This window comes from Choloepus didactylus, chromosome 10 (assembly GCF_015220235.1).
Source record: "Choloepus didactylus isolate mChoDid1 chromosome 10, mChoDid1.pri, whole genome shotgun sequence".
Lineage (NCBI taxonomy): Eukaryota > Metazoa > Chordata > Mammalia > Pilosa > Megalonychidae > Choloepus > Choloepus didactylus.
The window spans coordinates 129847896-129870613 of record NC_051316.1 but is presented as its reverse complement, the minus strand read 5'-3'; positions in this window follow the sequence as shown (position 1 = coordinate 129870613).

The following is a 22718-nucleotide window of genomic DNA, read 5'->3' as shown; positions in this document are numbered from 1 at the left end:
GCTTCCCTTGACCATTTCACACCATATCCTTGTACTTGGGGCTCTTAGAGTCCATGTCTCCAGGAGTCTCCCTCGAGGGGCTGTGACATGCAGCTCTAGAGAGTGTGTTTCACTCCTGCCTTCCCCACATGTAACCCAGTCTCCTGATTTCCCAGCTTGGAGAGCCTGCCAGGGAGGCACCGTGGGGACACCGGACGTGAGGCCTCTTCGGAAAAGGTGACCCTTCTCATCTCCTTCTTTCCTGCTCACCTTTCTGAGCAGGGGCCATGCTATTCCAGGTCCCAGGGCTGTCTAGGGTGGGGGAGAGAGGGGGCCACATAGGAAAACAATGATGAAGCCATGGGATTGGGGGAAATGTCCATTGGAGGGTCAGGGTTGCAGGGAATCAGATGGGATGTGAAGCAGAGACCTTCCCCCAGCCAGGCCTGCCAGGGGGTCCGGTCCCCTTCCTCCTCTGACTGTAGCTTCCACGTTCTGTCTCCCACAGCCCCCTGTGCAGGCAGCCTGGAGCGGCCGGACATCATGACATCACCTGTCATCCCTGGGTCTTCCCATCCACCCGGGATGGCCATCTGCCGGGGGGTCCCGTGTGGAGGACGCTGCTCTGTCAGAGACCCCTTCGGCATGTCGGTGTCCGGCCTCCGGGTTCCCTCCACACCATCTCAGAGACCAGCTGGTGACACCCAGGGCTGCGTCTCGCCTCTTCTCTGCCAGCTCACTCCTCCCTCCAGGGGCCAAACCACCTGCCCCTCTGGGGGAGGCCCCGGAGCCCTGCTGGGGTTCATAACCCCCCACCTGGTGCCTGGGGAAGCCCGTCATCCCCTAGTGGGCACCATCCTGTCTCTCTCCCGCCCTCCCTCATTCCCTCCCTTTTCCTCCTTCCCCCCTTCTCCCTCCCTGTCACTGCTGCCACCTCCACCGCTGGCCTCATCCCTGATTCCTCAGTCCCGTCCCACCCTAGCTCTCAAGTTCCCACCCCAGGTTCTCCACCTCTCCCTGACAGCCTTCTCACCTGTGCCCTGTCGTGTCCCCTTGACCGGTCCTTCTCTCCCTGTGTTTATCCTTCTCCTCCAGGTCCCCCCGCCACGGGCTGTCCCATCTCTGCCGCAGGTGGCTCCTGTCCCACTCCACCCTCGCTCCCCCCGTTCCCCCTTTTCTCACCCTCGACCCCGTCCTGCCCTTTCTCACCTGAGCCCCTGGACCTGCCCACCCCGCCCCTTCCGGGCCTTTGCTGTCCCCTCTGCCCACCTCTGGCCCACAGTGCACCTGCGCAGGCCACGGGCAAGGGGCCTTCCTCCCCCCCAGCAACCTGCCCTCCCCTCCTCCCCTCCTCTTACCCTTGCCCCCCTCCCCCTCCCTGACCTTCCCCTCTCTGTGGACCCCCCTCCAATTCCTGCCTTTACCCTGGGTCAGGTCATCAGGACCCAGGCCCAACTTCCCAGGGGTGTGCCCGGCTGCCGCTGTCTCCCCCCGCTCACCCCTGGACCAACAGCAGCCGCTGCCCCCTCCACCGAGGTGGCAAGAAAGCCGTCAGCACCATGTGCCATCTCCTCCAACGCCCACCCCTGCCGGGTGGGCGCCTTTGACGAGGCCATTGCAGAACTGGACTCGGAGCTCCAGCCCCAGGACTGCACTGTTCCATCTGCAGGTAGGATGGCCTCTGGGGCCCCTCACTGCCAACCTCAAGATGTGGCCTGAGGGACCTGTCAGCTTCCCAGCCTGTGGGGGCCTAAAGGCAGGCAGAGGGGTGGCCTATGTCAGCAGGAACTCCCTAAGCTCCTTCTTGTGGAAGCACTCTAAGGAGACAACGTTCCGTAAATCTCTCAAAGAGGAGAGTGACCTGAATCCCACCCAGAACCCGTCCACAGAGAGAGAGGGCTGAGGGGCTTCAAAGACCAAGGAAGGAGCCCCCTGCCCAGGCTGGTGGTTTTCCTGACACCCTTGTTCCACGATCCCACCAGTCCTGGAAGAGAAAACCCAGGGCCTCCGTAGACAGAAGAGGGGTAACATCTAAGGTGGGCTTTTCACTGGCTCTGGAAAAGGAGAACTATCAAAGGTCAAGAGGGAGCCCTGAAAACAAGCCCCGAGAGGGATCTGTGGGACCTGGAGTCTCTCAGCAGGTGGAGCTCAGAGGGAGGCCAGACGCAGCAGCCTCTGGCAGCAGGGGCTTCCTAAGTCCTCCTCATGAGGACGCACCTGCTAAGACCACATTCCACCCACTTCTGAAAGACGAGGGGGCTCTTCACTCCACCTCAGAACACGTCCACCAGGACAAGGGGCTGAGGGACCCCCAAGACCAAGGGAAGAGCCCCCTGCCCAGGCCAGACATTTCCTGACACCCTTTGCTGCACGATCCCACCAGGCCTCGAGGACAGCACCCCCTGCCTCCCTAACCACAGAGGCAGTGCCCTGGGGAGGGTCCTCCAGTGGCTCATTAATAAGAGACCACTGAAGAGGCAGCGAGGAGCCCGGACACGAGCTACAGGATGCCCTGCCCCTGGGGTATCCCCAGGTTTCCAGGAAATACACTTGAACCTCCTGGGTTCCCTGGATCCTGCCTCCTCACCCATGAAGAGACAAGAAGGGGCCCAGGTTGGTCCCAGCGGAGATGGGGGTGTCAGGAGCCAGAGAAAGCAGGTGCAATTTGACAGCAAACCCAGGTGCTTGATGTACTCTCCTGCTGCACCCCCCAGCAAGTTACGCCCAGGAGCCTCGAGACCATTTTTCAATTGGTTCACACAGTGCTGTGGGGGGTGCAGACCGTGAGCTGATCCACCTTCCACCTCACAAAAAATAAAGGTGCTTTTCTCCTTTGAAGCTGCTGTCTTTTGTGGTCACTTGTTATCCATCAAATAACTAATTCAAACAATGAAATACACAAGAAACCAATACTCCATCCCTCTGCTGCTTACAATTCTCCTACTTCCATTTTTGTTATATAAACAGAGAATTTGAATTTTCTCCTACAATTCTAAAATTTTAATTTGTGAGTGCCTAATGAGGCAGACTTCAGGCTTTCCCTTCAGATGTGTTTATTGACAATCATATTTATCAGTAATTTTTCAAAGATTTGAAAGATTACTCATTTTTAAATAATATCTATGAAATTCTTCATTTTTCAGTCTTTTTCCAAATGGATTATTGCGGTTTTGGACTGTTTTTTTAATGAGAGGACAGTTTTACAATGGGCTTAAGGGATATTTTTCCTGAGTTGGGACTTTCCTCAGGATGTTCAGCTAATCCTGACATAGAGACTTCAAGACACCTGCAATTCATACAGTGACATTGTGTGAAGTATGAGCAAACACACAAATACATAAGTAAGGAAAAAATTAACAAATCATGACCAAGTCAAAATGCACATTCCCATATCCCTTTCTAATCCCCTTCAGTCCTTCCTTTGGAGGAGGGGTGGGGAGAGCCTTCTGCTGCTGGGTCCAGCTCCTGCCTTATTAGCAAGGGCATTGTCAGTTTAGGCACTGCCAGCTTTCCCTGTCATGGGCAATGGAATAATTCATGACTTGAAACATTTCCCTCCATTCACAGCCTTTATTTGGCAAGTATTTCTTAATATGGATATAACTGCATTTTAGTAATTTTGGACATTTTAAAGAAATGCAAACATAAGTGGGCCCAGGATTCAAAGTGCAATTATGGAAGTCAAATTCATCGAATTCCTTTTCACATCCTAATATCCAACAAGATATTGACTGTTATCTAATATTCAGTCTTAACATAGAAAAATCAATATTTTATGCTTACAGCAGTAGCCTCTGATCTCTTGCTTTAATTGAATAATACCATTATGTAGAAACTACTAATGTAGTTCAAGGATATCTGTGTTGAAAGAACTTTTGCAAACAAAAGTCACGAATATTTCATACTATGATCTCCAGGACTTTGAATGAGATGTTACACCCAGAATTATATTTTTACATTGAATAAAGATATTTTCACCCATGTAATTAAGGTAGTTACTCAGTGAACTTTGAGCTAATCAGAAGGGACATCATTATTGGATGGATAAATCTAGTACCATGAGCCATTTACAACCAGGGCCTTGACTCCACCTGTTAGTGGAGGAGAAGTCAGAGGGACTGCAAGGGTCAGAGGCCCCAATGTGCCATTGCTGTTAGCAGACGGGAGGCCACATGTTTAGGGACATGGGCAACTTACTGGAGAACTGAGCGACGCCCAGCTGACAGCCAGTGAGGAAAAGCGGCCCCAAACCTAGAGCAGCAAAGACACCGAAGAACTGGATTCTGCAAACAAGGTGAATGGATGTGGAAGTGGATTCTTCCTGAGATGCCACAGCTAAGAGCCCAGCCCAAACCACAGCTTGATTTAGATGTGTGAGAACCCAAACAAAGAACCCAGTCAAGCCTGTCCAGATGCCTGACTTTCCAAAGTGTGAGCCAATGCATGGGTGTTGTTCTAAGCCTCTATGTTTCGCCAAGTTGTTATGGCAGAGATGGAAAATTAATACAGGTACTTATAGTGAAGTGTCCTTCCTGACAGTATCTGAAAGATGTGGAAAGATTGAGTATAGCCCCCACCTGGGTGAAATTAAATTTTTAGTTTGAGAATTTGAATTGATAGGAAATGAAATCATCTGCAAAGTCATAATGTAAGAATTAAATATTAGAAATTAATAATTGTACAGCTAATTGCATTAGTTGTATATTGGTTAGAAATAATTTTTATTAGCAACTTAAAGAGGAATAGTCTACATATGTTTAGGTGCCCTGCCTTGAGAGTCAAGGATTGATCCTAGAGAGTTAGTGCAAGACAAGACAGGGAGAGAAGGAAGGACTACGGTTCTTCGAATAGTTGTTGATAGATGGGAGAGGCATGTCTGGTTGGTAGAAGAGACTCATCTGCAACAGTAAGTTGCATATAAGAGTGATTGAAACATGATGTGAATTCAGGAAAATAACTGCCATCATGGTCCAAATGTCACAGTCAAGTTGGCATAATGACTGGGATTATAGGAATTAGAAAAAATTATCTTACAATCATGTGGAGACATATTCTAATGCATCATGACATGGGCTTGAGTTCTAGGGCAGGATTCCCATATTTTTTTTGGAAAAATGAATACACACCTGGGTTGACTTTAGGTAAAAGTTTTACTTAATAGGTCATTACAAACAGAAATGAAAAATAACCCCCTAAACAATGAAATGACTTAAGAAACCTGATTTCCCAACAATAATCACATGGTGGGGTGTGAATGGAGAACATCCCCCAAGAAACACACCCAAACATGAGCCTGGAAAATGCCAAGTAACCAGCGAAGGCAGGCCACCATCCCAGGAGGGGAGCGCAGGGAGGGGGAGCTCACCCTGCCGTGCAGGCCCACTGAGACAGCCGAAAACTGAGGCTAGAACTCGAACACTGAGGAGCATTTTCCACTGGTCCATTGACAGGAGTCACAGCAACCCAAACCCTGTCAAACGCTGATGAGACTCTTTCCATCCCCCACACAAACTGCCTGAAATGAGGCCTGTGCATTTTCAGATGTAATCACTATTCACCTCATCATCTACTGTCCCACACTAGATGTCTGGCATTCTATTACATTTTTTTGAGGCTCTCAAATAACAAAGGCAAAAACATCAAGACATAAAGCTATCTAGAGAAACAGACTAAGAGATAACCAAAGCATCAGATCCAGCATTTACTTTAAGTAACTATGAGTAAAATGTTAAAGGATCCACAGAAAGTGTAGACAACATGCATGAGCAAATAGGGAATTCCAGAAAATAAATGGAGACAACTAGAAGAAAGGAACAGATGAATCATGTGGTCAAATGGTCTAATATGCATGGAAGAGGACTCAACCCATCAAACCACCAGTCCCCAATGTCTGTGAGCACATCAGCAACCATCGAGGTGGGCAAGCCTAACACCCCTGCATTCTCTGCATATTTTTTTTCATTGTTTATTTTTAATTAACTATTAACTATATTAAAAAAAAAAACTTAAAAAAAACTTACAATAAAAAAAAATTTCAAACAAACCAAAACAAGGGAATAACAAAAAGATAACTAACCTAATATAACTACTTTACTTCCAACATGTTCCTACTCTACCCTAAGAAAATAATCTAATACAGTAACACTTCTGTGAACTTCTTCCTATCATACCCACCAGAAATAAACAAACTTTAGTCATTCCTGGGCATTTTCAGAACTTTAAATTTACCCACAATGGCTTATCTGTTCTTATTGGGTTATCATTCCCCCTTCACTAATTGCTCTCTATCATAGGTCCCCTACATTCTACATTATAAACCATTTATTTTACATTTTTCAATGTTCACATTAATGGTAGCATACAATATTTCTCTTTTTGTGCCTGGCTTATTTCGCTCAGCATTATGTCTTCAAGGTTCATCCATGTTGTCATATGTTTCACGAGATCGTTCTTTCTTAACTGCCGCGTAGTATTCCATCGTGTGTATATGCCACATTTTATTTATCCACTCATCTGTTGAAGGACATTTGGGTTGTTTCCATCTGTTGGCAATTGTGAATAATGCTGCTATGAACATTGGCGTGCAGATATCTGTTCGTGTCACTGCTTTCCGATCTTCCGGGTATATACCGAGAAGTGCAATCGCTTGATCGAATGGTAACTCTATATCTAGTTTTCTAAGGAACTGCCAGACTGACTTCCAGAGTGGCTGAACCATTATACAGTCCCACCAACAATGAATAAGAGTTCCAATTTCTCCACATCCCCTCCAGCATTTGTAGTTTCCTGTTTGTTTAATGGCAGCCATTCTAACTGGTGTGAGATGGTGTCTCATTGTGGTCTTAATTTGCATCTCTCTAATAGCTAGTGAAGCTGAACATTTTTTCATGTGTTTCTTGGCCAGTTGTATTTCCCCTTCAGAGAACTGTCTCTTCATATCTTTTGCTCATTTTATAATTGGGCTGTCTGTACTAGTCACTGAGTTGTAGGATTTCTTTACATATGCAAGATATCAGTCTTTTGTCAGAACACGGTTTCCAAAATTTTTTCCCCTTGAGTTGGCTGCCTCTTCACCTTTTTGACAAATTCCTTTGAGGTACAGAAACTTCTAAGTTTGAGGAGTTCCCATTTATCTATTTTTTCCTTTGTTGATTGAGCTTTGGGTGTAAGGTCTAGGAAGTGACCTCCTAATATAAGGTCTTTGGTGCACCCACAGCTAATTGTCCCAGAACTGAGAAGGCAGAGCTGTGCAAAAAGGGGGAAATTAACAAGCCCCATACAGCCATCATTTCAGCAGGCTGGGAAAACTCCTACACGGCCCTGCAGCCCAGAATTTCCCTTGGGGGACAGTGCTAACTTGTGCCACAGCTGTCTTTCCTCAGCAGAGGCCCTAGGAGGGCACAGCTTGGAAGAGAGATCCACTCGGAAGTCCCAGGGACCACACGCCAATACCAAGGACTTGTGGATCAGCAGCAGAGAAAAACCGTGGCAAGAATGAACTAAAGGTTTAGACTCTTGCAACAGCTTTAAATCTCTAGGAACACCTGGGAGGTTTGATTATTAAAGCCGCCCTCCCTCCCTAACCACTCAGACACACGCCCCACATTCAGGGTGGGCAGCACCAACTACACATGCAAACTTGGTGCACCAATTGGAGCCCCAGAAGATTCAGACCCCCACTCACCACAAAGACAAAGTTGGGGAGAACTGGCTTGAGGGAAATACGTGGCTCGCAGACACCACCTACTGGTTAGTTAGAGAAAGTGTACTCCATGAAGCTGTAGATCTGACAAATTGGAGATAAGTGTTGGAATAATCCTACATATCATAAAAGAACCCTATCAGGTAAAGCCAATGCCAAGAGGCCAAAAACAACAGGAAATTTTAAAGCATATGAGAAAACTAGATGATATGGATAACCCAAATCCAAACATCCAAATGTACAGAGCTGTAGGGCTGCTGAGGGGGAAGTGATGCAGGCAAGACTTCCCAGAGGTGGAGGACATCAGAAATTGGAGGAAGAAGGATGTTAGAAAAGTGCAGGGGGTTCATCTGGCCCTCCATGGTCATGTCCCAGGTGGTGAGCAGGTTCCCCTTTAGATCTGGGTGGAGGGCCCAGTGAGTGAGCTCACCCCACCCCTGAGCCTGCTGGTCCCTGCCATGTGGATGTCCACAAGCTGGGCAGGAGGCTCCCCATAAGCAAGGGATCCAGAGCCCACTGCTTCCTCCGTGATGGCCCTGTTGGCCATGAGGACAGCTGGCATGTTGATGCAGGCAATGCTGTGCCAGTCCGTGTGGTTGGGGCCTGTCAGGGGGACATGTCCCCAGCATTGATGCTCAGGTGGGCAGCGTCTCGGGATTTAGTCTCCATCATTGACACATCTTAACTTCCAGTGTGGAAAGTCAACAGCACCTTACCTTCTAGTGTTCTCCTGCTCCTCCTCTCAGCCTCTGGGGCTGGAGGTGACCCCACGCCTGTGAAGCTGCAGTGGACAGTCTTTCCTGGGTGGCCTGGAGAAGGGCTTCTCAGTGCCTGAGTTGTCAACAATGTCACGTTCCATGACTCAACTGAAACCTGGGCCTGGACTCATCCCAGGAGCCCAGGAGGAAGACATGGTGACCCGAGACTGATAGCCTCTTCCTGATGCCCAAGGAAACTGTCCAGGCCCAGCAGAGCCACAGGAAGTGGGGACCTGTGTGGGTGGCCCTGGGAGACTCACTGGGGACATTTCACTGTCCAGCCATGGCCTCACTGGCAGGTGGCCCACGAATACCTGAGACCCTTTGGGAAGCCTTGCCCAGCTTCCTGTGTATTCCCACCTCATCTGATCTGCCCAGACCTGAGAGAACTCAAGAAGTCCCCTTCTAACCTCCCAGTCTCAGTGGTGTCTACAAAACCCTTCTCAGATTCGCTGCTCCCCCGGCCACGCACACGCTTCCCGTCCTCCAGCCCATCCCACTTGAACGGTCTAAGTGAACCTTCCATCGCCCACGCTGCGTGGATGGAGAGGTCACGGCACGATGGCCTCTGGTTAGTGACTCTGAAGGGCTTCATCTTTGATCCCTTTCAAAAGAGCTTAATTCTGTGATCACATTAAAGACCTCCATATATTAATGGTCAATTAAAAAAAAATAAGTCCAGAATACTTGAAAGATAAAAAGGTAAAACGTACCTAGAAATCTGGGATGAAGCCCTGAAGCAAGAAAGCAGAAAACGGAGCTCTGGCCTTGCTTTCAGGGCAAAGGAGGGAAACAACGCAGGGCACACAGCTCATCCGGTAAACTGAGGGGTGCAGATTCACTTGGTGGGAAACAATCTTTCTTGACACTGAATTAGAGGAGGAAGATGCCGCAAAACTGTGTGACGGTGACGTATAAATACAGTTAAAATTTGCAGAGAGGATGCTGGAGTGGGTTAGGGGGAACGGGCTTCTCCTCCATGAAGGAAACTAGAGAGGGGCCGGAGGACGCCTGGGACCACGGTTTTGGGGTGTGACTGGTCACAGAGGGACCCTTCCAGGGTGTAATGGGGACATGGACAGACATGTGGAGAGATGGCGCCTCGATGGAAGGGGTGAGTGTGTGCGGCCAGGACCGCTGCCCGGGGCCAGCAGGGGCAAGACAGCCCCAGGCAAGGGGGTGAGCAGCAGCTCCCCATGCCCGGGCACCCACCTTGGCAGCTGGGTGGGGAGGTGAACCTCCGCAGCCTGAAGACCCGCAGCTCCTGTGAGCGAACCCGGGAGGCGGCATTTACTCTCCCCCCACTGAGGTCCGGGGTGCACTGGCAAGAAGCAGGGATAGGAGAGGGCACCCCACGGATGCATCAGGAGCCCCCCCCCCACACCCCAGAGGCTGTCACACAGCAGCAGGGATGGGGCACGCTTGATCTGGAGGTGCCCGTGAGTGGACTCCCTGCCGAACTGCACAAGTCCACATGGCACCCCAAGGGCAGACAGTCCCCAGTGTCCCCCTTCACAGTGATACTTTGTATGTGAATGGATTAAACTCTCCAATTACAAGTTACGGACTGGTAGAGAGGATTAAAATGTATGACCCATGCACTGGTTGTTTACCAGAGACACATCTTAGACTCTGTGACCCAAAGAGACTGACAGTGAAAGGATGGAAGAAAATTCTTTGCAAGTCGCAACCAAAAGAAGGCAGGGGTAGTTATACTAATATTGGACAAAATAGACTTTCAATGCAAAGAAGTCATAAGAGACAGAGAAGGGTAAAGAAGGACAATATATGTTAATAAAAGGGACAATTCACCAAGAAGGGACAATTCACTGAGAAGAAACAACAATAGTAAGTATTTAGGCACCCAATCAAGGAGCTCCAAAGTACATGAGGCACATCAGCTGAACTGGAGGGAGCAATAGACATGTCTACAATAATGGTAGGAGACTTCAATACACCACTCTCTTCTATTGATAGAACAACTAGACAGAGGACCAATAAGGAAATTGAGAACCTAAACAATATGATAATAATTAGACTTAACAGACATATATAGATTGTTACATCCCAAAATAACAGGATATACATTCTTCTCTAATGTCCATGCAACATTCTCCAGGATAGAACATATGCTGGGGCACAAAACAAATCTTAATAAATTTAAAAAGATTAAAATTATTCAAAGCATATTTTCTGATCATAATGGAATGAAAGTAGAAATCAATACCCACCAAAGAACTAGACTGTCCACAAATGTATGGAAGTTAAACAACACACTCCTAAAAAGCCTGTGGGTCAAAGAAGAAATTGCAAAAGAAATAAGTAAATATCTAGAGATGAATGAAAACGAGAACACAACATATCAAAACCTATTGGAAGCAGAGAAGGTGGTGCTGAGAGTGAGATTTACAGCTCTAAATGAATATATCAAAAAGCAAGAAAGAGCTAAAACCAAAGACCTAACAGAAGAACTGAAGAGGCTAGAGAATTATCAGCAAACCAACTCTAAAGCAAGTAAAAGAAAAGAAATAAGAAAGATTAAAGCAGCAACAAATGAGCTGGAAAACACAAAAAAAAAAGAGCAAATAAATAAAACCAAATGTTGGTTCTTTGAGAAGATCAACAAGATTGCTGTCCTTAGCTAGACTGACAAAGTCAAAATGACAGAAGACCCAAATAAATAGAATCAGAAATGAGAGTGGGATAATTACTATGGATCCCAAAGAAATAAAAAATCATGAGAGTAAACTATGAACAACTGTATGCCAACAAACTAGCAATTTAGAGGAAATGGACAATTTCCTGGAAACACAGGAACAACCTCGATTGACCCAGGAGATCCAATCTGTCATCAAAAATCCACCTGCAAATAAAAGCCCAGGGCCACACGGCTTCACAAGGGAATTTCACCAAACTTTCTAAAAAGAATTGACACCACTCCTGCTCAAATTTTTTCAAAAAATTGAAGAAAAAGGAAGACAACCTAACTGATTTTATGAGGCTAATATCACTCTGGTACCAAATCCAGATAAAGATATACTACAAAAAAGGAAAACTATAGGCCAATCTCCCTAATGAATGTAAATGCAAAAATTCCAAAGAAAATACTTGCAAATCAAATCCAAAGGCACATTATAAGAATTACACACCACAACCAAGAGGGGTTCATTCTGGCTTGCAAGGGTGGTTCAACTTAAGAAAATATATGAATGTAATACAACGCATTAACAAATTGAAAGGGAAAAACAAATGATCATCTCAGATGCTGAAAAAGCATTTGACAAAATGCAACATCTATTTTGATTAAAAAAAAAAAAACAATTTCCGAAGGTAGGAATTGAAGGATACTTCCTCAATATGATAAAGGACATAAATGAAAAACCCACAGACAGTATAGTACTCAACAGTGAGAGGCTGAAAGCCTTTCCCCTAAGATTGGGAACAAGACAAGGTTGCCCACTGTCACCTCTATTATTCAACATTGTTGTAGAAATTCTAGCCAGAGCAATTCACCAAGACAAAGAAATAAAAGCTGTCCAAACTGGAAAGGAAGAAGTAAAACTATCATTATTTGCAGATAGTATGACCTTATATTTGGAAAATCCTGAGAAATCAATGACAAAGTTACTTGAGCTAACAAATTCAGCTGAGTGGCGGGATATGAGATAAATGCACATAAGTCAGTAATGTTCCTATACGCTAGTAATGACCTAAAAGAAGAGGCAATCAAAATAAAAAATCCATCCACAATAGCAACTAAAAATCAAGTACCTAGGAATAAACTTAATCAAGGATGTAAAAGACCTCTACACGGAAAATTACAAAACTTTACCAAAGAAATAAAAAAGGACCTAAATAGATAGAAAGATATTCCGTGCTCATGGACAGGAAGGCTAAATGTCATTAAAATGTCACTTCTACTCAAACTGATCTATAGATTCAATGCAATTCTAATGAAAATTCCAACAACCTATTTTGCAGACCTGGAAAAGCTAGTTATCAAATTATTTGGAAGGGAAAATGGCCTCAAATTGCCAAAAACATCCTTAAAAAGAAGAAGGAAGAAGTAGGATGTACAATTCCAGAATTTGAAGCCTACTATAAACCCACAGTGGTCAAAACACCATGGCATTGGCACAAAGATAGACATATGGATCAATGGAATCAAACTGATAGCTCAGAAACAGACCCCAAGATCTAAGGTTGACTGATTTCTGATACAGTCTCTTCAACAAGTGGGGCTGGGAGAACTAGATATCCAAAACCAAAATAATGAAAGAGGACCCCTACCTCACACCCTACAAAAAAATTAACTCCAAGTGGGTCAAGACCTCAATATAAGAGAAAGCACTATAAAACTCTTAGAAGATAATATAGGGAAACATCTTCAAGATCTGGTAATAGGAGGTAGCTTCTTAGACCATATACCCAAACCACAAGCAACAAAAGGAAAATAGATACATGGGAACTCTTCAAAATCAAAAGCTTCTGAGTCACAAAAGACTTTGTCAAAAAGGTGAGGAATCACCCAACTCAATAGGAGAAAGTATTTGGAAACCAAATATCTGATAAGAGACTGATATCCTGGATATATAAAGAAATCCTACAACTCAACAACAATAGAACAAACAGCCCAATTATTAAATGGGCAAAAGATACGAAAAGGCATTTTTCCAAAAGGAAATACAAATGACTAAAAAACTAATGAAAAAATGTTCATTTTTACTAGCTATTAGGGAAATGCTAATTAAAACCACAATGAGATACCATCTCACACCAAAGAGAATGGATGCCATTAAACAAACAGGAAACAATAAATGCTGGAGAGGATGAGGAGACATTGGAACACTTATTGGTTGCTGGTGGGAATGCATAATGGTACAGCTGCTGTGGAAGACAGTTTGGCAGTTGCTCAGTGTTCTAGTTTGCTAATGCTGCCAGAATGCAAAACACCAGAAATAGATTGGCTTTTATAAAAGGGGGTTTATTTAGTTGCACAGTTACAGTCTTAAGGCCATAAAGTGTCCAAGGTAACGCATCGACAATCGGGTACCTTCACCGGAGGATGGCCAGTGGTGTCTGGAAAACCTCTGTTAGCTGGGAAGGCACATGGCTGGCGTCTGCTCCAAGTTCTGGTTTCAAAACGGCTTTGTCCCAGGACGTTCCTCTCTAGGCTGCAGTTCCTCAAAAATGTCATTGGCATTTGACAAAATCCAGCATCCTTTTATAATAAAAGCACTTCAGAAGTTAAGACATGAAGGAAACTTCCTCAATATGATAAAGGACATATATGAAAAACCCACAGCCAGTATAGTACTCAATGGTGAGAGGCTGAAAGCTTTCCCTCTAAGATCAGGAATGCGACAAGGATGTCTGTTGTCAACACTATTATTCAATATTGTGCTAGAATTTCCAGCCAGAGCAATTCGGCAAGAAAAAGAAATACATAGCACCCAAATTGGAAAGGAAGAAGCAAAACTCTCATTATTTGTAGATGATATGATCTTATATCTGAAAAACCCTGACAAATCGATGACACACCTACTAGAGCTAATAAACAAATTCAGCAACGTGCTGGGATAAGATTAATGCATGTAAGTCACTAATGTTTATATACAGTGGAAATGACCTAATTAAAGAGACACTCAAGAAAAAGATTCCATTTTCAGTAGTAACTAAAAAAATTAAGTACCTAGGAATAAACTTAACCAAGGATGTAAAGGTCCTCTACACAGAAAATTATATACCTCTACTAAAGAAATAGAAGGTGACCTAAAGAGACGGAGAGATACTCTGTGTTCTTGGATAGGAAGGCTAAATGTAGTTACAATGTCAATTCTACCCAAACTGATCTACAGATTTAATGGAATTCCCATCAAAATTCCAATAATCTATTTTGCAAACTTGGAAAAGCTAGTTATGAAATTTATTTGGAAGGAAAAATGGCCTCAAATTGCTAAAAATATTCTAAAAAAGCAAAACAAAGTGGGAGGACTTCCACTGCCTGACTTTGAAGCCTAATATAAAGCCACAATAGTCAAAACAGCATGGTATTGGCTCAAAGATAGATATATAGATCAATGGAATCAAATTGAGACTTTAGCAATAAACCCCCAGATCTATGGTTGACTGACTTTTGATAAGTCCCCCAAATCCACTGAATTGGGACATAACAGCCTCTTCAACAAATGGGGCTGGGAGAATTGAATATCTATATCTAAAAGAATGAAAGGGGGCCCCTACCTCGTACCCCATACAAAAATTAATTCAGTATGAATCAAAGATCTCAATATAAGAGACTGCACCATAAAACTCCAGGAAGATAATGTAGGCAAACACCCTGAAGACCTAGTATTAGGAGGTTGCTTCTTAAACCTTACATCTAAAGCACAAGCAACAAAAGAAAAAAAATAGATAAACGGGAACTCCTCAGAATTAAAAGCTTCTGTACCTCAAAGGAATTTGTTAAAAAGGTAAAGGGATAGCCAACTCAACAGAAGAAAATATTTGGAAACCATCTATCTGCTGAGACTGATATTTTGCATATAGAAAGAAATCTTACAACTCAGTGGCATTAGTACAAATAGCCCAATTATAAAATGGGAAAAAGATATGAAAAGACATTTCTCCAAAGATGAAATGCAAGTGCCTAAAAAACACATGAAAAAATGTTCATCTTTGCTAATTATTAAGGAGATGCAAATCAAGACCTCCGTGAGGTTTCATCTCACACCAATAAGAATGTCTTCCATTAAACAATCAGGAAACTACAAGACGTGGAGAGGATATGGAGAAACTGGAACCCTTATTTATTGTTGGTGGGGCTGTATAATGGTTCAGCCACTCCGGAAGACAGTTGGCAGTTCCTTAGAAAACTAGGTATTGAGTTATCCTACGATCCAGCAATTTCACTTCTCCGTATTTCCACAGGGGATCTGAAAGTAGTGACACGAACAGATATTTGCACACCGACATTCACAGCAGCATTGTTCACAGTTTCCAAGAGATGGAAACAACCTAAATGTCCTACATCAGATGAGTGGATAAACAAAACATGGTACACACATATGATGGAATGCTGTGCAGCAGTGAGAAGGAACAAAGTGACGCACATGACAACATGGATGAACCTTAAGGATATAATGCTGAGCAAAATAAGTCAGTTACAAAATGAGAGACATTGTATGTTACCACTAATGGGAACTCCATGAAAAATGTAAAACAAATGTATTATATTCTAGAATACAGAGGATCTAGAGATAGTAGCTAGTGAAGGGGGAAAGATAATCTAATAAAAACAGATGAGATATTGAGGGTAATATTAATGATTTGGGGATGCTCAGGAATGACTATGGTTTGTTAATTTTCTTGTGGTATGGTAGGAGCATACTGGAAGCCATGAAGTTATTTCACATTTTTCTTATTCCTTTGCTATGTTTTATTTGGAAATGATTTTTTTTGACAAAAAAAAGTTAATAAAAACTGGAGAGGGATGAGGATTGTACAACTAAGTGATGATAATGTGAGATAGGGATGGATTATCATGGACAGAACACATCAATGTGAACTTAGGAATGCACTATTTATAAGAGGTTAGTTCTTATGAAACTTATGGCCATAAAGGAGAGGCTAAGCACACCTATAAGTATGCCTAGGAGTCACCTTCAGACAACCTCTTTTGTTGTTTTAATGTGGACTTTGGCTCTCTAAGCTCAATTCTGCAAATAAATTCATCACCCTTCTCCCAACGTGGGACAGATCCCCAGGTGAATGAGTCTGCCTGCTTAAGTGAGACACGGATTCCGGGAATGAGCCTCACCCTGGCATCGAGAGGTTGAGAATGCCTTTTTGACCAAAAGGGAGAAAAAGAAGGAAACAAAATAAGGTTTCAGTGACTAAGAGATTTCAAATAGAGTCAAGAGACTGTCCTGGAGGTTACTCCTCTGCAAGCTTCACCTAGATATGCCAAATGACCACAGTATGATAAGCCCAAGTCTACAGTAGTCCCGAAAACCCTAAAGAATACCTGGATCCCTATCTGAGACTCTATAAAGTTACCCTCACTAAGTTTATTCTTCAGAAACTTAAATTCTCCAGAGAGCTCCTATGCCAGCTAAGTCCCAAAACCCAGAGGCAATAGTCTCTTCAAGAACATCAACCAGATGTGTCCCCTTTTCCCATAATGTTGACACCCCTTTTCAACATGAACAAGTTAGGGTGGTCACCGCCTAGACATCCCTGAACATCAGGGAAGTGATTAAACTAGAGGAAGAGGTGGAAACAGACAAGATAGAATGTAACAAAGGATTATGAATATTGAATCTCTTTATAATTTTTTCTTAGTTGCTTGGGTATTGAAATAGCTAGAAGGAAAGAACTGAAATGGTGGAACTGTAACACACAGCATTCTCTATGCTCTATAGCTACTTTTTAAATTGTAATTTGAAAGTTATCACCTTTTCGTATATATGTTCCATTTCATAATAAGGAATAACTGAAACTATGGTTGTCACCCATAATATTTTTGGAAATTTCCTGTATAACTACTTGTTAAATTATAATTTGAAAGCTATTACCTTTTTGCCTGTATGTTATAGTTGACAATAATGAAATAACTGAAATTGTGGAACTGTAACCCATAACATTCTTTGAAATTTGCTAACTACTTGTTAAATTGCAATTGGAAAGCTATCATTTCTGTGTACAGTAAGTATATATGTTATATTCCACAAAACAAATATGATTAAAAATGTGCAGAACCATGGTACGGCCATAGCTTTCTCTTAGCAGAGATGAGGATCCCAGTTTCTTCATGAGCCTTGAAGAATCCCCAGATCCTTCCATGCTCCCCCACAGCCCCCCTCCCTGGTCCTTCTTGGGATATGCCTCTGGTGATCACCAGGACAGACTTCCAAGACCCCTCTCTCATCCTCAGGGGAGCCAAGATCTCCACTCACCCATTTCCCATCCTCCTCAATGCCCCCAGCCCCATTTGGTGGGGACACCATGGTGACAACATCCAGGAGGACACAGGGATGCCCTGAGCCACCCCCTTGGGACTGGCCATGACTGGACTGTCACCAAGGCCGTGTTCCCCTCCTGGACAGACTCTATCAGAACCAGATACGGTGCGTGGAGTCGAGCACGTCACAGGGGGCAGAAGGCGGGAGGGTCCCGGCCACAGGGAGTGGTGCCGGCTGCAGATGCCTGGCCCTGCTCTGAGCCCTGGTCTGGGTTCCAGGCCCTGGTCCCTGACCTTCCAGCTGAGACATCTGCACAAGTCCCTCACTCTCCCGGGGCCACATCACCCAGTCTCAGAAATGAGGACAACGGCTCCCTGACCGAGCCCGACTCTGCACCAGGACCTAAGACCCTCCATGCACTCAAGCCAGGGCCGGGGCATAGGGACACATGAGACAGAAGCAGATCCAGGGTTCCCGGGGTACGAAGGAGGTGAGAATGGAGAGTGACTGCCGAGTGGGGAGGGGTTCCTGTTTGGGGTGAAGAAATGTTCTGGATGAGACTGCTGATGTTTGCACTGCATGGTAATGTACCCCAGACACTGATATGCACACTTCAAAAGGATAACAACAACAAAAATTAATTAAATCTGTATGTTGAAACTAAAAAATAAATAAAGCAATACAAAAAATAAAATATGAAGCAAGATGGAGAGAGAGCAGGCCCTGGCTAGAGAAGGGGAGCTGGAGCTTCTTCAGGTTCCTGGGGGGCTTGGGCCCGTCAGCTGCCTCTTGCTGGGATGGAGATGCTCTCCCTGGGCGAGGGCTCCCTGCCCGAGCAGGGACTGGCCGTGCATCCAGGGCAGGTGCTGGCCGTGGACTTGTCACGGGCTCCAGCTCTGGAGCTGCCTCCGGATTCATAGCTGCTGACAGCATTGGTGCCAGCTCTAGAATTGTCTCTCGAGCTGAGAGTGCACCTGGATCCAGCTCCAGAGCTTGGGCACACCCTGGAGGGAGCTGTAGCTCTAGAGATCTTGCTTGTTCTGGTGCTGGTGGCAGAGCTAGAGGTCAAGTTGGTAGAGCAGGTGGGGCCAGAGCTGCAAGAGATGGAAAAAATTCACCACCATGACAGCCTCCCCAGGGACTGCTCCAAAGTCAGAACTTATCCCACTTCCCGTGAATCCGAACCCATGATTCCCAATCCAGGAGTCCTTCCCAGACAGGGGCCCACCAGATGAGTGGTCTGAGCTTCCTCTCTGCTCCTGGCCCAACACCAGCCCTGGAGGCTCCTCCCTGGGTGCCCCCTCACCCCGTGTCCTCCCCTCGGGCTCACAGGCACCCACCCCAGTCCACTTACCCCCTTGCGCAGCATCCATTGACTGAAGGTGGGCACAGACAGATAGGCCCAGTCCTGCAGCTCCCATCTGGTGGTGACCCTCCTGTAGCCCACCAGCACCTTGAGGCCAGGGGACCCCAGGGGCTGAGGGACGTTCCCGTGGCCTGGTCCCTCCAGGTGACTAGGATGGAGCAGAGGGTGCTGGGGGAGGAGCACGGGCACCGGGTCAGCGGCCTGGCCTTACGTCCCACCCCAGCCCCTCCCTGGGAGTCCTGGCACTAGCCATCCTGTCACCGGCCAGGGGCCTGATGAAGATGATCAATCACAGGGGCGCATGATCCGTCATCTGAACAGATCTCCCCGTCTTCAGGGAACCCTCACACACACGTGTCTGCCTCCCCTGCCCCTTCCCTCAGGAATCTGGGCACCAGCAGGGCAGGGAGGGGCGGGGTCTTCTCTGCTCACTGCCCTGCGCTTGCAACAGTGGGTGCCCCCTCCTCACCTGGGGGATGGGGCCTCCCAGCCCTGCCTTCCCAGGGCTCTCATTGCACCTCAACCTGAAGCTTGTGCTCCAAGTGCTGCCTTAATTCTCTGTGCCTGTGGGGGTCCCATCCCTCTGACACTGTCCTCCTGGCCCCAGGGGCACAGCCTGGCCCCCCAAGCCTGCAGCTCAGCACCCACGACTGAGGATCCAGGCAGACGGGGGAGCAGGATGCTCACCACCTCCCCCACCTGGGACCCTGGATCTCGGGTTGGAGAGAAAGGGGGCACGTCAACCACGATGGGGTGATGGAGGGAAGGTAGGAAACATCAGCTGTGGGGGACCCAGGGATGTGACCTGCTCCTCACACCTACTGCCCCCCACCCCACATTCCCCATAGACTCTGGAGGAAGGAGCCCCTCGTTCTTCACCCGGAGTCCACTCACAGGTTCAGCTGGTCTAGATATTGAAGTAGGAGTCCCTGCCCTGAGGGGTCATGAGGACGTCACATGCCCTCCCTGCCCCTGAGGTCTGGGGTCACTGTCACCCCAAAGGAATGGAAGCCCAGGAAGATGGGGTATTTTTCTGGTTTATTCCTCCAGTCATGTTAAATTTAGAAAACTACTGCACATAGTAGGCACACAACATTCATTTGTTGACTGAGCCCCACGAGCACCTTCCTAGGTGTAGACTGGGTTTGGACCACGTCTCCTGGCCCCCATCGATCTCCACTCTGACTACACCTCTGAAGGGTTCCTCCAGGATGGAATCTCCAACCATCTTTACCAATGGGCACATGGGTGAGTCCAGGGCCACGGGCAGGTGAGGCTGAGCTAGATGCTTCTCCAGGGGGAGAGGAAAGGTTTAAGTGTGACCAAGCCCAGCACCTCCAGCTGCTCGTCATGCAGGGCCAGGCCTGGGTCAACCCTTCCCACGGCCCGTCCCCTTCAGTCCCCACAGTAACCCTGTGACATGTGTCCTCTCACCCCACCCCTCGGAGGAGCCCCCTGAGGCTCAGACAGGTGAAGGGACATCCCAAGACCCACAGCGAGGGCTGGTTGAATCAGGGTGCAGAGGGGCAGCACACCAACCTGGTGACCAGCTGGACCATCACCTGCTGGAGGGTGGAGGGGCACTCGCTAGCCAGGTGGGTGGGTACCAGGCACTGGCCCGGCTCCTCCCACCTGCTGCCCCAGAGGATGGTTGGCACCAGGCCAGTGTCCTCCACGTCCCCAGCTGTCTCAGTCTCACACTAGGGGGGAGGAGGGATCAGTGGTCAGTGGTTTGAGGTTCAAGACAGGAATTCTGACCTGGAAACCCCAAGTCCTCAGGGACTGTGGCAGGAGGTGGCACATGTGTGTCTCTTGCAGAAGAAAGTCTCAGCTTATAAGAAGAAATTGTGGTGGGGCAATGATTTAAGTGTTAGTACCTGAGTAATAATAGTACCTCCCTTACAAATAGCCTGTAATAAGAGTGTTATCCCCTGAGTCCTCACAGAATCACCCCATTCTAGAGAGGAGAAAACAAAGGCTTAGAGAGGGCCTGTGGCTGCTGGGACACGGGTCACACCCAGGACCGTCCCACGCTCTGGCTGTGAGATGTTCCCCGTGTGCGGCCTGAGGCTGGGTCCGGCCCTGGCATGGAGGGGATTCTCCAGAAACCTCCTTCTCCCCCTGGTCAGCGACAGTGCACGGGGAGACCCGCCCTGATCCTGCATTTGATTTCAAAGCCCTACACTTTCTCTTCTCTCTTTTATAGTAAGGGACTTGTGAGAACCTGGGGCTCCAGTGATCCCACATCCTGTCAAGGGGCAAATGCCTGGAGATTCCAGGGTGGGAGAAATCCCTGGACATCAAAGGACATAAGTTGATTACTCAGAGAAGAGAAATTCTTTATGGCCTTTAACCAACTGAAATTTGGATCAATTTCTCAGTGAGGCAATTGCAAATTCAAAGAACAATGAGATTTTATCAGCCTCACTGACACCAGAGGGACAGAAGTTAGCAGGCAGGTCATACACACGGACAGCGGATGGCAGGAAGCAGCCACGTCTTCACCTGCTTTGGGACCCTCGGCTGCTTCAGGTAACCTGGCCCCAGCCGTTCAAGCTTTCAACCTGCATCACCTGCGGCCTGACCCTCCCTTCCCGGGGGTCTCTGCTGGGTGGGCGGGAACATTAGGATGTTCAGGGGACGTGATGTTCCCTGCAGCCCTGTGGAAAGGGCAACAGGAAGGAGTCACGTCAAGGCCCGAGGGACTGAGAGCCTGAACCTCTGAGGGCCCAGCCTCCCCTCGGGAACACGACAGCCCTGTCGCCTGACCTGGAGGGTCACGGTGAACCCTGTGAGATGGCAAGTGGCAGAGACACATGTATTAGAGGATAAATGTGTTATAGGAGAATCACTCCCACCCCTATTTAGGTAAAAACACTCCTGGAAGCCTGAAGATGGGAAAAGATGGAGAAGGTGTGGAGGGACCCTCTGCAGACAGCAGGGGGACCCCTGGGTGTGGGGAGCACCTGGCACAGGTAGGTCAAATCACTAAGGCAGCATCACAAGCAAAGCTGCCCTGGCCTCGCTGAGTCGGGACCCTATATTCCAGCAATCATCGCACCCGGTGGACCCTGGGGACTGGTGGGGGTGGGGGGTGGCGTCTGGATCCCTCTGGGAGAAGGAGTGTGGGACCCACAGGGGAATCCCTAGGAAGGACCCTGGGGGGCTGTCCAAGCAGGGTCTGGGTCCCAGAGCCCCCTCCTCTCTTGGGACCTGGGTGTGTCTGCTCTGCTCCTGTCTCACCTCCAGCCTACTCTGGCCCCTGTTGGAGTTGTGGCCCTCTGGCCCCGTGTTCAGGGACAGGGTGATGTGATCCCCTTCATTCAGCTTTGCACTGGGCTCCTCTGTGGAGCTCTGTGAAGACAAGGCCACCAGCTGGGCTAGGGAAAAGGAGGGGACAGCCCCCCGCAGCTCTGGATCCACACCTGGGCGGTGGGCGCCACCCCCAGCTCCCCCTTCCCGCCCTGCCAGCTGTGACCTGGATGGGAAAAGATGAGCCCACCAGGGGTCCACCCCGACCCCCCGCCCCTGCCCCTCCCCTGACACCCCCACCCTGGGGTGCTGAGGCTGCCCAGGCAGGATCACAGGGTCAGCCTCGCCTGCATCCGGGGCCCTGGGTCACCTCCAGCCTCCTGTGGCAGAAAGGCCAGATGGCGCCACGGCGAGGGCTGAGCCAGCGCCTGCAGCGGCGGATGAGGCCCTCGCTGTGGGCTTTCTGGGGTCTCTGGGCTCGGGATACCGGGAGACAACAAGCAAACATGCTGTCCTTTCCGGGGTCTGTGCCCGAGTGAGCCGTTGGGGCCGTCTCTAGACTGTGGGTGCCTGGTTACTGGGTTCCGAGTTCTGTCAGGCTCTGTCTCCAAGGAAGTGAGGTTACTCCCTGTGCCCCCTCCCTGGATAAAACTCCCCCCGTCCCCTCTGGGATGCTGACAGCTCACCCTCCTCCCCCA